We start from the raw sequence: 14,572 nt of genomic DNA on the forward strand, positions 1-14,572 counted from the left end.
TCAAACACAATTATTTAATCTCACAAAAAAGGAATCTTCCTACCTAGGAGGGCTGTAAGGCAGATGGAAGAGGCAGAAAACTTACATTAAAGACATTAAAACAGTGTTCCCGGTTTCTGACAAGGAAAGGACCTTCATAAAAATGTTTCTATATAACCCCTCTTGCACACAGGGCTTTCACACAGGATAAGCTTATTGAGTATGTCCAGAAAACTGGGTAGGACCTATGTTTGCAAGCCCAATTCAAGGGCCACACATTTCCTTACTTCCCAGTTCTGGCTCATATACAAGGAATGGGGGAAGGAAAAAATCCCCCACACACATGCCCTGATCATCACCTTTTTCCCAGCCGGACTCAGCCATGCTTGGGCTCAGGCAAATGATTTCATGAATCTTTCTCAATCAGAGCCAGGTTAACACACACTCTCATCTCAGGGGCGAGAACATCCCTCCACACCCTTGCTTTCAACCATGCCCTGAAGAGGACAGATTGGTGCGGCTGCGTGGGGGGTCTCTATTTCCTGAGGAACCCCAAAACCCACTCTGGGCTATGCTTACCTCCCAGAAAGGGGAACACTTTACCATACAAACAGAAAAGACAGAAAACACAGACAGCAACAATAGAACGGGACATAAACCATAAACGGACGGTCCACCCCCTGCGCGGGGGCAAGCTCCCGGAGGGGCAACAGAGTGGAGGGCTCAGGGCCGGGATCGGGGGAAGACGGCGACACCCGTTTGTCGCCCTTGCCCCCGGGGCTAGAGGACTTTGGAGGAACAGGTGGACGGGGGCCGTACGGAAGTCCGCTCTGCGTTCGGGACGGACGGGGGGAAGTGTGGGGCGGGCTCCCGGAAGCCTGGGAATTCGGGACATAAGGAGGCGGCTGAGTCCATGTGTCCAGAGCGTCCTCCGGCCCCGTCTGATCATCCATGAGGATGTGGGGCATTGTGGATGGGGTGAGGGGCGATCTGTCGTGGGGTTCTCCGCCCTTTTTAACCATAAGGAGAGACGGACACCAGGATCCTGGGAGTTTCCGTTGACACCGTTTAATGTAACTAGGTTTTGTTCTGGCGGTGTCCAGCCACGTTTCTATATATAGAATCTGATCTGGGTGTCCGGGACTCCCAAGGATCACAGCCTCAATGTTCCTAAGCAGGATTAAATCAAAAGAGCCCTCTCAGGGCCATCCCACGTCAAAAGTGGTCCACTCTAATTCACAAAGGGTCCAGAGGGTCCCTGGCTTAACAGAGACCCCGAATCCTGAAGCCCTCTTAAAGAAATATTCAGAAGACATTGCAGAGGGGTGGTAGGGATGGACTGGCCCTGCCCCATTTTCCCGTCCTGTAAAAAGATTACTCAAGTGTCAGATCAACAAAACAGACGATAAAACACCAACAAGACAAACAACAAGATAGATAGACAAGACGGACAATTTAAACAGACGCACAACTGAGGCTGGAAGCGACGTCTCGCCCCAGACCGGAAAGTAGCCCTTACGCTGCGTCCAGCAGGCTTTTCTTTCCAATACCAGATCATCAGATATTCAGAACAGATGGCGGGTAACCGCCGTGCGCACTTACCGGTTACTCCTCTCTCGGCTAGTCAGACGTCCCACCGAACCGGGGTAGAGGCATAAGATGCCTATGGGCCCGTTCCTGGTGTCGGGGGAGGCAAGACCAATAGTCTCAAGATCTCGCTGGGGCCTCCAAATGTTGTATGGCGCAATTTTACGGACGAGACCAGAGACTGGTTGGAATTATCGAGAGAGATTTATTTACCTGCCTGCAGGGACCGTCACTCGTTAGAGTGCGGTGCTGAGCAGATCGAAGGCAGGATTTTTATACTCTTCCATACTTATGCTTGAATGACAGCGAACAATAGGGGAACAATAGGGGAAAGCACATTTGCACATTTATCATGCTAAAGCAAACAAGCGTGGGTACAAGGGCATAACATCTGTGGTGATACTGGTAATGCTGGAGCGTAGCCTGCTTTGTTGTCAGCTTTGCGTAGCGTGCACATCCGTGTTCGTGTTCTTGTTCTCACGCGAACAGGACACCCTGATCATGCTTTTTACTCGTGATGAGCCATGCCCTGGCTACGTGCTTGATTATGAGTGGGGTTACAACAGTTTGGGAGGAGTGAGCACCACAGTTCTGCAAAGAAGCCCAATGGTGCTTCAACCTCACCTCCTCCTGAGGAGAAACATTTAGATGGCTGAAATGTTTCAAAAGATGGGGAGAGCATGGTGCTAATCCTGCTCTGTGGCTCCTCCTGCATTCCATTGCATACCTGTAACCCTCCATGTTTGGAGTGTTTGAGGCAGCCAAATTGGACCACCCCCTGAACAATTTAACTCTTGTTAAACGAAAGGGTTTTTGTTCCCTATCAGGAGGGCTGATTAATTACTTGGTGATGTTCCCTGTGGTTAAAAGTCACTGAGGTGTTGTCCTTAAGTGTATGCTTATGTGGATTATATATTTTCCAGTCTAGTACTCTGTGAAGTTTGAATTCATAAGAAGTCTATTGTTCAGTTATAGATGACAAAGACAAAAGGCAAATGTGGTGAGCAGGAACGTTAGAGCAAAAGCAAAAACCAACAGTCAGTCTAAACATCAACAATTCACATAGTAAACTATTCATGACTACATCACTTCAAACTACAGGGGAGAGGTAGTGTGTTTGGATGCTTCTATTTCAGGGGTGTGTGTGTTGGAGTGGGGGGAGAAAAGAATGAATGAATGAATGTGATCCTAGACTAGAACTCTGCTCTCTGACCTAGGTTTTTTTTATGAGGTAGGAGTTTGTTTTGCTTAGGGGTTTGGGTTGGTGCTGGTGGTTCCTGTTGTTTGGTTTTGATATGAGAGAGCATTCCATCATGTGGTGCCTCTCTGTGGAGCCTGAGGAGGTACAGTCCAGGGGCAGCTTTCCTGTAATCAACTGTTTAAGTAGGCTACTTCTGACCAACATTACACGTTACCAAACTCGGCATGAGATCTGGCATGTAATAAAATGAGGTATGAGAAAGAAAAAGTCTAGACACCATCACACTTCTGCTTGGCCTCTTTTGATTGAAATTCAAATTGGCTTTCCATCCTAACTTCCAATACAAAGCACACAAAGTTTTGTCATAGTGATGCCAAGGGGCAGAACAGCAGAACTTGGTGCCCATAGACAATCCTGGCCAATGGCAGCATTAATTTTTATGAGACATTTGAGCTCTGTGCCTTTCTAATCCTTTCCTACTGTTTCACCATTTGCCCAACTTGCAATTCAGTTTGCTTTTGTGGCAAAGCACCAGGCAGAGTTGCCCATGATGTTCAGTGCTGTGGAGACTGTAAATACATAATACAGAAGCTATCCATTAAGGTACAATGTTTGGACATTATAGTGATGGTGAAGAAATTAATTGGGTTCTCATTTAGACAAAAATATAGCGGGGACATTTCTTTCAAATTCTGTACAAAAACACATGCATGAGAAAAATGCATACAAAATGCATATGAATTTTCATACAAACTTCAAAACAAAAAAATTGCAAGATCTGAGATAAACCTAACTGAGGGCACAATCATATGCGTGTACACACAGAGAAAGGGCTTACAACTCCCTGTACCACTCCCAGTATTACTTAACCAGCCATGCTGGGAGTTATAGGCCTTTTCTCTCTCTAAACTTTCATAGGATCATGCCTTAAAGACTGTAAAAATTCTCAAAGTTCAGGATGAGCTGCATTTGAGACTGAAAAATTAACTATTAAGTTTTATTATCATCACAGTCTGGGATGAACTGAATCTAAGATTAGAAAAATGACAACCAGAGAGAAACAAAAATGATCAGATCCTGCAGGAATTCTGTCACTTCTTTCTCTTCACCAATGCCTCTTGGCTTTCATATTATCTTAAAACCTCAGTAATGCACCCCTAAGCAGCACAAGCTCTGTTCAGCACAAAATGATTCAAGGAAACTTCAGCGAGCACAGCTAGCCCATTTACTAAGGCTATTTCATTACTCGCCAGTAGATGGCAGTGTTGTTCTTCAGCCTGAATGGGAGACCCACATTAGGACAGGCTGTTCAAAGTGTCTATTGCTCTTTGGGCTAAAGAGTAAATCATGGATACCTTAATGTATTGTGTTAAAATGCTGTATGTTTTAGTGCAGAAAAGTTTTTAAAAAGAAATCATTGTGGTTGTTAGTCGCGAAGTCGTGTCCGACCCATCGCAACCCCATGGACAACATTCCTCCAGGCCTTTCTGTCCTCCACCATCCCCCAGAGTCCACTTAAGCTCATACTGACTGCTTCAGTGACTTCATCTAGCCACCTCATTCTCTGCTGTCCCCTTCTTCTTTTGCCATCTATTGTTCCCAGCATTAGGCTCTTCTCCAGGGAGTCCTTCCCTCTCATTAGGTGACCAAAGTATTTGAGTTTCATCTTCACTATTTGGCCTTCTAAAGAGCAGTCAGGGTTGATCTCCTCTAGGACTGACCGGTTTGATCGCCTTGCAGTCCAAGGGACTCGCAGGAATCTCCTCCAGCACCACAATTCAAAGGCCTCAATCCTTTGGCGCTCTGCCTTCCTTATGGTCCAGCTATCACAGCCATACATTGCAACTGGGAAAACCATAGCCTTGACTATACACACTTTTGTTGACATCACTTTTGAGGGTGATGTCTCTGTTTTTTAGTATGCTGTCTAGATTTGCCATAGCTTTCCTCCCCAGGAGCAAGCGTCTTTTAATTTCTTGGCTGCAATCCCCATCTGCGGTGATCTTGGAGCCCAGGAAAATAAAATCTGTCACTACCTCCATTTCTTCCCCATCTATTTGCCAGGAAGTGATAGGACCGGATGCCATGATCATTAAAAAGAAATCATTATATATCAACTGCAATTGAAAAGAGGGAATAATGTGTGGGGAAAGGAAGTATAATTATTTGGTGCTTTCATAAATAGATTTCCATGGACAACTTCACTAATGTTATTTTTCTATCAAAAGCCAAATTTGGTATCATAACCCAGCACAACCCTGATCACATGGCCTGATCGCATGGCAGGTGTCGTAGCACTAGCCAGTTTAGGGACCCACTAAGCTCATGTTTGTCCCTGGAGCATGCCGTCTCTTTAAGTGGGGCTTAGGCTGCAATCCTGTGCTTCTTACATGGGGATAAAATAATAATTCTAATACTGTAGCTTCTCACTCATGTCAGATATCCATGGTGCTTTTCATATACAATTTCCAGGTGGAGCTGCTCTGCATGGGTAACCTCTATTTCATTAGATTTCCAGGTGCTAACTGAACTGGACTCTTTCCACTTTCCTGAACTTATATTCATGTGTACTTGCGCAAATGTGCCCTTCTGAAAATACACAAATCTGCCCACTGAGCTCCATGCAAAAATTCTCACTTTATCCTATAAGGGAAACAAATACTTTCAGCCATTTTTATATTTTGACTATTTTGACTATATTTGCATATCATTTACTTTTTAAATAGTATTCTAATGGTATATATTTGCATACTATTTAAAAATGGTGCGGGGCAGTGGGGGGGGGCTGCAAATCCAGAAAATTTGTATAACCTGGGAAAAGCCAGTGCACCATAGCATCAATGGGGTGGATTCAAAGAAATCTCATTTGAATCCACTGTGGATTTCTCCAACATTCCTGGTGACAAGGTGACACGAGAAATGGTGGGGGTGCCATACAGTTGCTGCCAATGCTACAGACTAGTTGTCAGTGCTGCTGCCGCCCTTCTCTTTAAACATATTCACTATGTTGTGAAGCTGCTGAGGAATGAGGATACTGCTAAGGTCTACACTTTAAATGATAGAGCAGCCTTTCCCACCTGGAAACTGTAGGTTTGCAGGGGGTCTCTAAACTGAATCCTCAGTACCAACACTAAACCACAGTTTAACAGAGTTGCAGCAGCAGATGGATGGGAAGCGTGACAGCCAGCTATCACAGAGCTGGCATCAAAGGCAGGTGTGGGTGGGCACTTGCCAAAGGGCCAAACCCCAAGAGTGGCCTGCAGGCAGGAGCTTCCTGCCATTGGTTGGCTTGGTCACCTGCCTCTTGCTCTGCCCCAGAGGTGGTGCGGAGGAAGGGAGAGCAGGAGACGGGGCTGCCTGTTTGCTCACTGTCTCTGCCTGTCAAGCAGTAGCAAAGCTAAGCAAGTTGCAGCATTGATGAGAGGCAGAAGGCACCATTCCAGCTGAGGACAAGAGGGAGACTTAGTGAGGGAGAGGTTCAGTGATGCTGCTTTGCCAGCGGGTCCCCAAATCCTGTTGCTGAACCTGAACAAGACCTGGCATGTATGTTACTGAGTCATTTGTGCAGAAACAGGGTGAACTGCAGCTATGCTGGCCATTTCAGCAGGTCTAGGAACCAAACTGCCCATGGATAAAAGGTTAATGACAAGCATTAGGAATCCTGTAAACAATTTCATGTACCAACACAATGGTCCAAAGCCTTAAAAGTGTTGATGATTTCTTCCAACAGCCTGAGCGATTTTCAGCTGTCTTCTGAGCCCATTAATCAACATAACCAACACTGTCGATGTAACATTTACCAGCAATTAACCTACAGTTATGGGTACAACTTTTCCCTCATGAATTAGCTCATTCTAATCTGTTCACCCAATTTGTCTGCACAGACACAAACAAAATATTTAAACTGAAAATTCTCAGACCTGCATGGCTTAGCTTAATAACCTGAGAGAAGGCCACTAATTCAGAGAGACCATTTCATACCAAATCCTTCCCCAGACAATTACATGTTAACAAAACCTGTTTTAGATGGGGGTATTCAGAAATTTTCACACACATATTTAAGCCAAAGACATTTTACATGGGACATATGATCTGGTCCAAGCTGTGAATCAGTTTTTTTATTATGTTATTGTTTTGGTGCTTTGAGTGATTAGGTCAATCACCATCAATTAACTTTTTTCTTTTGCACTTTGATTGGTATTTAACAGCTGCATGCAAGGAGTGTCCTAGGAGAATTCTGTGAGGCTAGAACATTGCCAGATCTCAAGGCAAATATTGTAGACAGTGATCTGTGTTGCCTTTAAAGCAAATGCAGAATAGGCCCCCAACTTCAAGAAGACCTTTTCTGATAGAGTGGTTTTGCAGCAAGGTTAGAAGAAACATCCTTTGTTTACCTGCTCCTTCTTTGTTGCCTTCTTCTCTTCAGATGTCTATCTGCAGATGGGTAAACTCTTTGAGTCAAGGCCCTGCCATGGCTCAGGACCTGGATCCAGCAATCTCTGCATTACAGCAGGAGTCCTGGGATACTCTGAACCTGGAGGACAACCTCCCTTTGAACCGTCTCAGAAAATGACTACTAGGTAACACTCTCTTGCAGAGAGCCCTACAAGTAAAGGTAGAGGAATCCTCAGGGAAGCCTGTTCCAGAGAGTCTCTCTCTGCTGGTGTTATCTGTAGAGATGGGCATAATGGCCTTTTGAGCTCTGTCCATCATGGGCAGAGAAAAAGGAGGGAAATTTCATCAACATTCTCCAGCAGGAAGAACTTTTCACAGGAACATCTCCCTTTGGCAAGGTACAGCACAGTTTCCCTCATTGTTCTCTAAGTATTGTTTGGTTTTTGTACTCCTACTTGAACAGCAATAACTCCGTTAGCAGCCCAGAACCCATTTTGCATTTTCCACAGTGCCAGAACTGGGTGACATCCTGCAGCATTGTGGAAGGAGATGGGAAATGGCAACAATCCCCCCACCTCAAAAAAAAAGAAAAAGAAAAAGAATTAAAATTAAAAAGAGGGAGAAAACCCTTCAAACTGACCTTTTAATTCTAGATGGAATGCAAAAGAATAATCTCAGAACATTTCTGAGAAAAAATTATCTTCTGAGAAACTTTGCTCAGCCCCAGTTTCATTCTTCAGTGTACAGCTCCTTTCTCAGGGTTTTCCAAATGCAAGATTTCTGAGAAAGTAATCGTGGGCACATCTTATCACCCCATTACTTCTCTGAAAGGGTAAGAAATTCTGGCACACTGTTACCTGATGCTGATGGTTCTTTCCTAGAAATTCCCTTGTTTGTGGTATTCCCTCCTCATCATCAACCAGTCATAGAGGGGAGACAAACGTCTTATCAAGGCTGCTCAGGGAAATGCCTTAGGCACAGAGAGCCTCCCCTTTGGGAGAAGCAACCTTCTCCAGAGATGCAAGTGCAAACCCCACTGCAGCAGCATTTCAGTTTCTGCCCAGCACTGGGGCAGGGTATTGATTTCTCTTGCTGGCCTTAGCATGCCTTTGCAGCCCACTCTGTTCTGAATGGAGCTTTCCTGCTTGATGCTGCACCTGAAAATTCCAACTCATGCTATGAGCAACCCACACCTGGTTGCTCACTGTTCCTAGAACAAACATTGCCAGGACTTTCTGCAGCTCTCTTTTTCATCTCCAAATGCTGGCACCTCTGTAGGCTTTGGTACTGAACAGAAGCAGGCCTCTCTCTTGTTGCAAGTCTCTTCAGGGCACTAAGTGCTTGTTTGATCCACACTGCAAAATAACTTTCTTGTTTCCCTGTCTGACCCATTCAATACAATTATAGAAACGTAGAGTGGAAAGGCTTCTGGGAGATCATTTAATCCACTCAGTGTAGGATGCAGCTGCAACATCCTTGACAGATATCCAGCCTCTATTTAAACATTTCCTGCAAAAAAGAACACCCCACCTCCTGTTGCAATCTATTCCACTGCTGAGTACCCCTCCAGTTAGGAAGTTTCTCCTTCTCTTAAGCCAGAATCTACTTCCCCGCAACTTCTAGTCTTTGGTTCTTGTGCTGCCATCAAGAACAAACAGTAACTCTGGCTCCTCTTCTGCAGGACAGCTTTTCAGATATTTGCAGCTTGACTTCCCATAATCTTCTCTTCTCCTGGTGAAGCATACCCAAATATTCCACTTGTGTTTCACAGGGCTTGGTTTCCAAGCCTCTCATTATTCTTATGGATATCCTTCTCTGGATACACTGCAATTTGTCAATGTTCTTATTAAAATGTTGCACCCAGAACTGGACACAGGACTCCACGTGTGGCCTGACTAAAGCAGAATAAAGTTGCTTTAGTCTGTATGCTTCTGTTAATGCAGTCCAGAATTGAACTAGCATTCAAGTCTAGCATGGCTTATTTCTGACAAATCTATGCCAACACCTCAAACTACCCATTATTCAGTCCATCTACTATTTCCAGATACTCACTAGGATTTTACCCAGTATGACATCAAGCTAACTGGTCTGTAGTTCCTTGGCTGTATTATCTTCCGAAAAATGGAGACAGCAGTTGTTTTTCTCCAGTCTTCCAGCATTCCCCCTGTTCTACAGGAATTCTCAGAGATGATCAACCACAGCTTTGCCTTCAGAACGCTGTGATTTAATTCATCTAGCTCTGGAGGATATGCATTAAAATCGCTAGATGTGTTGCTTCCTCCTTAGCTATCCTGGACTGCATATCCCTCGTATGTCATTTCTTCTAGTCTTATCCCAGGTTGAAGATAGTTTCCCTGTGGGAAAAATGAGGCAAATAACAGTTGAGTAGTTCTGTTGGGTCTAGGCTTTCTGCTCCCCCTCCCAGGGCTTAATTTAAAGTCCTCTTGATCAGGTTCATGAATGTTGTCCTAGTTCCTGTGCAGTGCAGCAAGCCCATCATCCACAAGGACATCATCCATAATGACGCTATCAGTATAGCTAGCTGTTTATTTCTAGTATCCTCTCTCTGCCAAAACCCTGACCTTCAACCTCTCCTCTGGCTCTACCATTTGTTGTTACAGGGACCAGCAAGAAAGTAGTGAGCTCATAGGGTGAATGGTGAGACTTGGCAGCCTCTCCATCACATCTTGACTACATGCTCCAAAAAGGCAAGATATGTCTTGAAATGAAATGTTCAGTGTGCTCATGGTTACCTCCCTCCCATTTGGTAGGGAATCTCCAACTCTCCACATCTGCTTCCCCTTGGATTGGTGGTCAAATTCCTTTCACCCATGTAGGCCTTCAAAGCTCCCTTAGTGCTTTATAGAGCACTAGGTGGGATTTTTTAGCCTTTGGGTCCTGTCCATGGGGTTTTCATGGCAAGGATACTGGAGTGGGTTGCCATTTCCTTCTCCAGTGGATCATGTTTTGTCAGAGCTCTCTGCTATGACCTGTCCATCTTGGGTGCCCCTGCACAGCATAGCTCATAGCTTCATTGCGCTACGCAAAACACTTTGCCATGGCATGGTAGTGATCACTTCCTGGCAAACAGATGGGGAAGAAATGGAGGTAGTAACAGATATTATTTTCTTGGGCTCCAAGATCACTGCAGACAGTGACTGCAGCTAAGAAATTAAAAGATGCTTGCGCCTTGGGAGGAAAACTATGGCAAATCTAGACAGCATACTAAAAAGCAGAGACATTACCCTGCCAACAAAAGTTCGTATATTCAAAGCTATGGCATTCCCAGTTGTAATGTATGGCTGTGAGAGTTGGAACATAAGGAAAACTGAGCACCGAAGAATTGAGGACTTTGAATTGTGGTGCTGGAAAAGACTCCTGAGAGTCCCTTGCACTGCAAAGAAATCAAACCAGTCAATCTTAAAGAAAATCAACCTGACTGCTCTTTAGATGGTCAGGTACTGAAGATGAAACTCAAATACTTTAGCCACCTAATGAGAAGGAACAACTCACTGGAGAAAACCCTGATGCTGGGAACAATTGATGACAAAAGGAAAAGGGGATGGCAGAAGTTGAGGTGACTAGATGAGGTCACTGGAGTGGTGGGGGTGGGCTTTGGTGGACTCTGAGGGATGGTGGAGGACAGGAGAGCCTGGAGGAATGTTGTCCATGGGGTGGTGATGGGTCGGGCTCGACTTTGCGATTAAACAACAACAACAAAATAAGGTGGGTTTTACCTTTAAGGGGTGCACTGTCACCAACCATGGGAAAAGCCTGATGTTGGTTATGTATGTGCACTTATGCAGAATTTCCCCTGATTCTTTTTCTCTGTGACACTTTTTTTCTAGTCTGCTGCCCTTTGTTTTCTTCCTTTTCTTTGGAAGCCTTTTCCTTCTGCTACTCTTTTAGGAGAGGGTCTTCTAGCTGTCCTCTAAAAACACACTCCAGTAACTTGGAGTGTACAGTCATGCCTGGAACCCATGCGCTTTCACTTCCAGCAAAGCTGCTGAGCTGTGCCTGCTAGAGTCATAGTTCATGCTGCCCCCTCCCTTTGGCAGCAAGATGAGTACAGCATGCATCATGGAGAACACTGCAGCGGCATCCTTATGGTCCATGGTGCCAGGCTTTCCTGATCACTCTGCTGGATTTGACCTCAACCATCCCGACTGAAGTCCCAGGCAGAGCTCCAAGATCTGCTCACCCCCAAGAAGCAGAATGCTCCGTGATGGCGCTCACCTGCTCGGATTAGCTTTAAATAGGAGCTGTGCCCCCTTCCTGCAGGCCACCATCTCTTACAGCAACAAGCAGAGTCAGCAGGCCTCACAGCCAATGCACCACCTGTGTGTGTGTGTGTGTGTTAAGCAGGGAGAAAAAGGGAAACTACCACAATGATAGCCTAAGCAAAACCAAGAGTACAAAATCCAAAGCCCAGAAAGAAGGAAAACCTTCCAGACAAGCTACAAGCTCACCTCCAAACCAACCACACCATTGCTTTTTATAGCAGTGTTATGCAACCTCCCCTGCTTGCTCACCTGTTTTGCTCACTGCAAAGAAACAGAGAGTTTTGTTGCAAACCTCACCCACTCTGATTAGTCCCAGCTGTGGAGTGTGCTCCCACAATACGTAGACAGTGGAAGTAGTTATAAGCCATAAGCTCAACAATGCACTCTGGGAATTGTGGGCTAACAGTAATGAATGCAGTTTACCCAAATCTGTTCTGTGCTAGCAAAAGCACTGCTGTGAATGATGTGAAGTTGGTAGCACAATACATGGGGAAATCGTATATAAACAAGAACCAGTCATGTTCATTGCTAGACTAAGGCACTAATTCACTAATTTGATAACAGTGAATGTACCCCTAACAAAAGATATCAGAAGAGTATTAATGAGTTAATGACTTCAGTAGTTCTCAGCTGCACAATCAGGCTGAGTAATGCTATCAGAATAAATATATTCAAGTCCAGCAAACATCCCAATTCTGTTCTGTTGGGAATACCTCTTGCAACTGCAATCTACTGAGACAGTATGATCAAGACCTGGTGTGAGCCCTTAGCAGGTACCTAACCATACCTTCCTTTGATGTTGCCTCTTCTATGATCATTCACTCTTTGTGCAGAATTCCAATTAATGCAGGCTGGAAGTGACAGCAGTTGAAATCCAACACACCTGGAGGGCACCAAGTTGGGAAAGGCTGATTAGAAGCAACAAGAAGAGGGGTCTTTTCAGTGGTGGCCCCCCAGTTATGGAACAAGCTCCCCACTGAGACCTGTTTGACACCAACTTTAGTATCTTTTCAGCACTAGGTTAAGATTATCCTCTACCACAGGGCATTGAATCCATTTACTTTTATATTGGGGTTTATCTTAGCTGCTCAAACCAATCTTTTGATTCAATTTGTATAGCTTTTTACATCTGCTTTAAATTTCCTTTTAAAATTCTGTATGGTAACATTTTGTACTCTGTTATCTGTAGTTTTCAATTGTATTTTACGTAAAGTTGTAACCTTCCCAGAGGGTTTTGGCTGGTGGAAGGGACAGAAATAAAATTCATCATCATTCTGCATCTATTCCTGCACTGACTGCCTTAGCAGTAGCAGCTGTGAAGCAGGCATTTGCTGTGCAAACTGCCAAAATTTTCCTTAAGCCAGGAATGGAGTTGGCCTTATACAAACTGGAAGTGAGATAATAGCTTTACTGGGATTAGTTTAAAATGGTGAGCACTTGGTGGACCTTCAGTGGTTTAGGGACTGATAAGGGACTGATAAGGCCGCACTCAGCCACAGCAAGCCCTTTTGGCTCTGGCCTCTCGGCCGAGCAGCAGAGCAGCAGAGGCTGGGAGAGAGCGCAGAGTGACCAGAGGACTGGCGAAGGCAAGGTAGGGGCTGGGCAGCGGGGCAGAGGGCCAGGTGCAGCGGAGAGGAAGGGGCGGGGCCAGAGAGGCTAGAGGGGCCAGGAGGAAGCGGAGGGGTGGGGCGTCATTCCTTGGCTGCGGCCCGGGCTGTTGGGAGACTCCCTTCCCTGAGACACAGAGGTTTGATTGTTTGTTTTGTTTGTGCTGTGCTGTGCTTTGTTTTTCTTCCAATTTAAATTTAAGTTTATTTTATCCTTGTGTGTGTGTGTACGAGTGGGTTTTCGTCTGGGAGAACTGGGCGAGTGAGAGGAACTGCAGGACAGACAAGGCAGGGACCAAGGTAAGGACTCAGAGGGGATACCGATGGCAGACCAGGAGATGGCCTTGGCGGGAGTCATGGGTGTTGCTGTCCGCTGCAACATGTTCGCCCTTCTCCCCCAGGAGAGGCAGGGATACACTTGCCCTCGGTGCAAGATGGTGACCCTGCTAGAAGAGGAGGTGAGGTGCCTGAGGGCCGAGAGAGCTCTCCAGCCCCCCCCCCCGGAGCAGCCCCCCTCTGGACAGAGGGTTGAGGAAGAGGCCACAGGAGGAGCAGCAGCAGAGACATGGAGGTATGTCACCCAAAGGAGGAGGAGGCCAGCATGGCCTCCTCCTTCTCCTGGCACCAATCTGGGGCTGGGAAACAGGTTCTCTCCACTTGGGGAGGCTGGGGCTGATGAGGCTTCGGGGGACCAGCAGGACACCCAGCCTGGGATGTCAGGCAGCAAGGGGGCCACTGCAGGAGAGGCAAGGGCCAGGGCACAGCCACCCACCAGCACCGGGAAGGTACAGCAGTGGGTGATTGTTGTTGGGGACTCCCTGCTGAGGGGCACTGAGGCGGCAGTGTGCCGCCCCAACCTGGAGACAAGGGAGGTTTGCTGCCTGCCGGGCACACACATCCAGCATGTGAAGGACAGAGTGGAGCGTCTTGTTCACTCCGGGGGTCACCAGCCGCTCCTGGTGATCCATGTGGGCACAAACGATGTGGCCAGGCAGGGTGTGGTTGGGACCACCAGGGACTTTGAGGCCTTGGGAAAGAAACTCAGGGAGCTGAAGGCCCAAGTGGCCTTCTCGTCAATCTTACCTGGGACAGGAGGGTCTCCAAGGTAAACAATTGGCTTAGGGTGTGGTGCCAGAAGGAACGCTTCGGGTTCCTCGACCACGGCGCTTGGTTTCTTGCAAATGGGCTTCTGGCAAGGGATGGGTTACACCTCATGAGGATGCGGAAAAGTCCTTTGGAGATGCTCTAATGAGCTTCGTCCAGAAGACTTTAAACTGAGCCGGGGGGGGGGTTCAGACCCCCCAGGAATGTGTCTGCACTGGACAAGTGTGGGGGGAGGATCAGGGCTCTGGGAGCAGGATTTTAGAGCTACAGCAGGGACTGACAGGACTCCTTCAGAGAGGGGCCAGGTATTAGGGAGGATGGGAGGAAGGAGGAGGCTGGTAACTCCAAGGAAAGGAAGCTGTGGGAAGGAGTTGAGGTGCATGTACACCAATGCTAGGAGCATGGGTAATAAGCAG

This window comes from Varanus komodoensis, unplaced genomic scaffold (assembly GCF_004798865.1).
Source record: "Varanus komodoensis strain SLA01 unplaced genomic scaffold, ASM479886v1 scaffold10, whole genome shotgun sequence".
Lineage (NCBI taxonomy): Eukaryota > Metazoa > Chordata > Lepidosauria > Squamata > Varanidae > Varanus > Varanus komodoensis.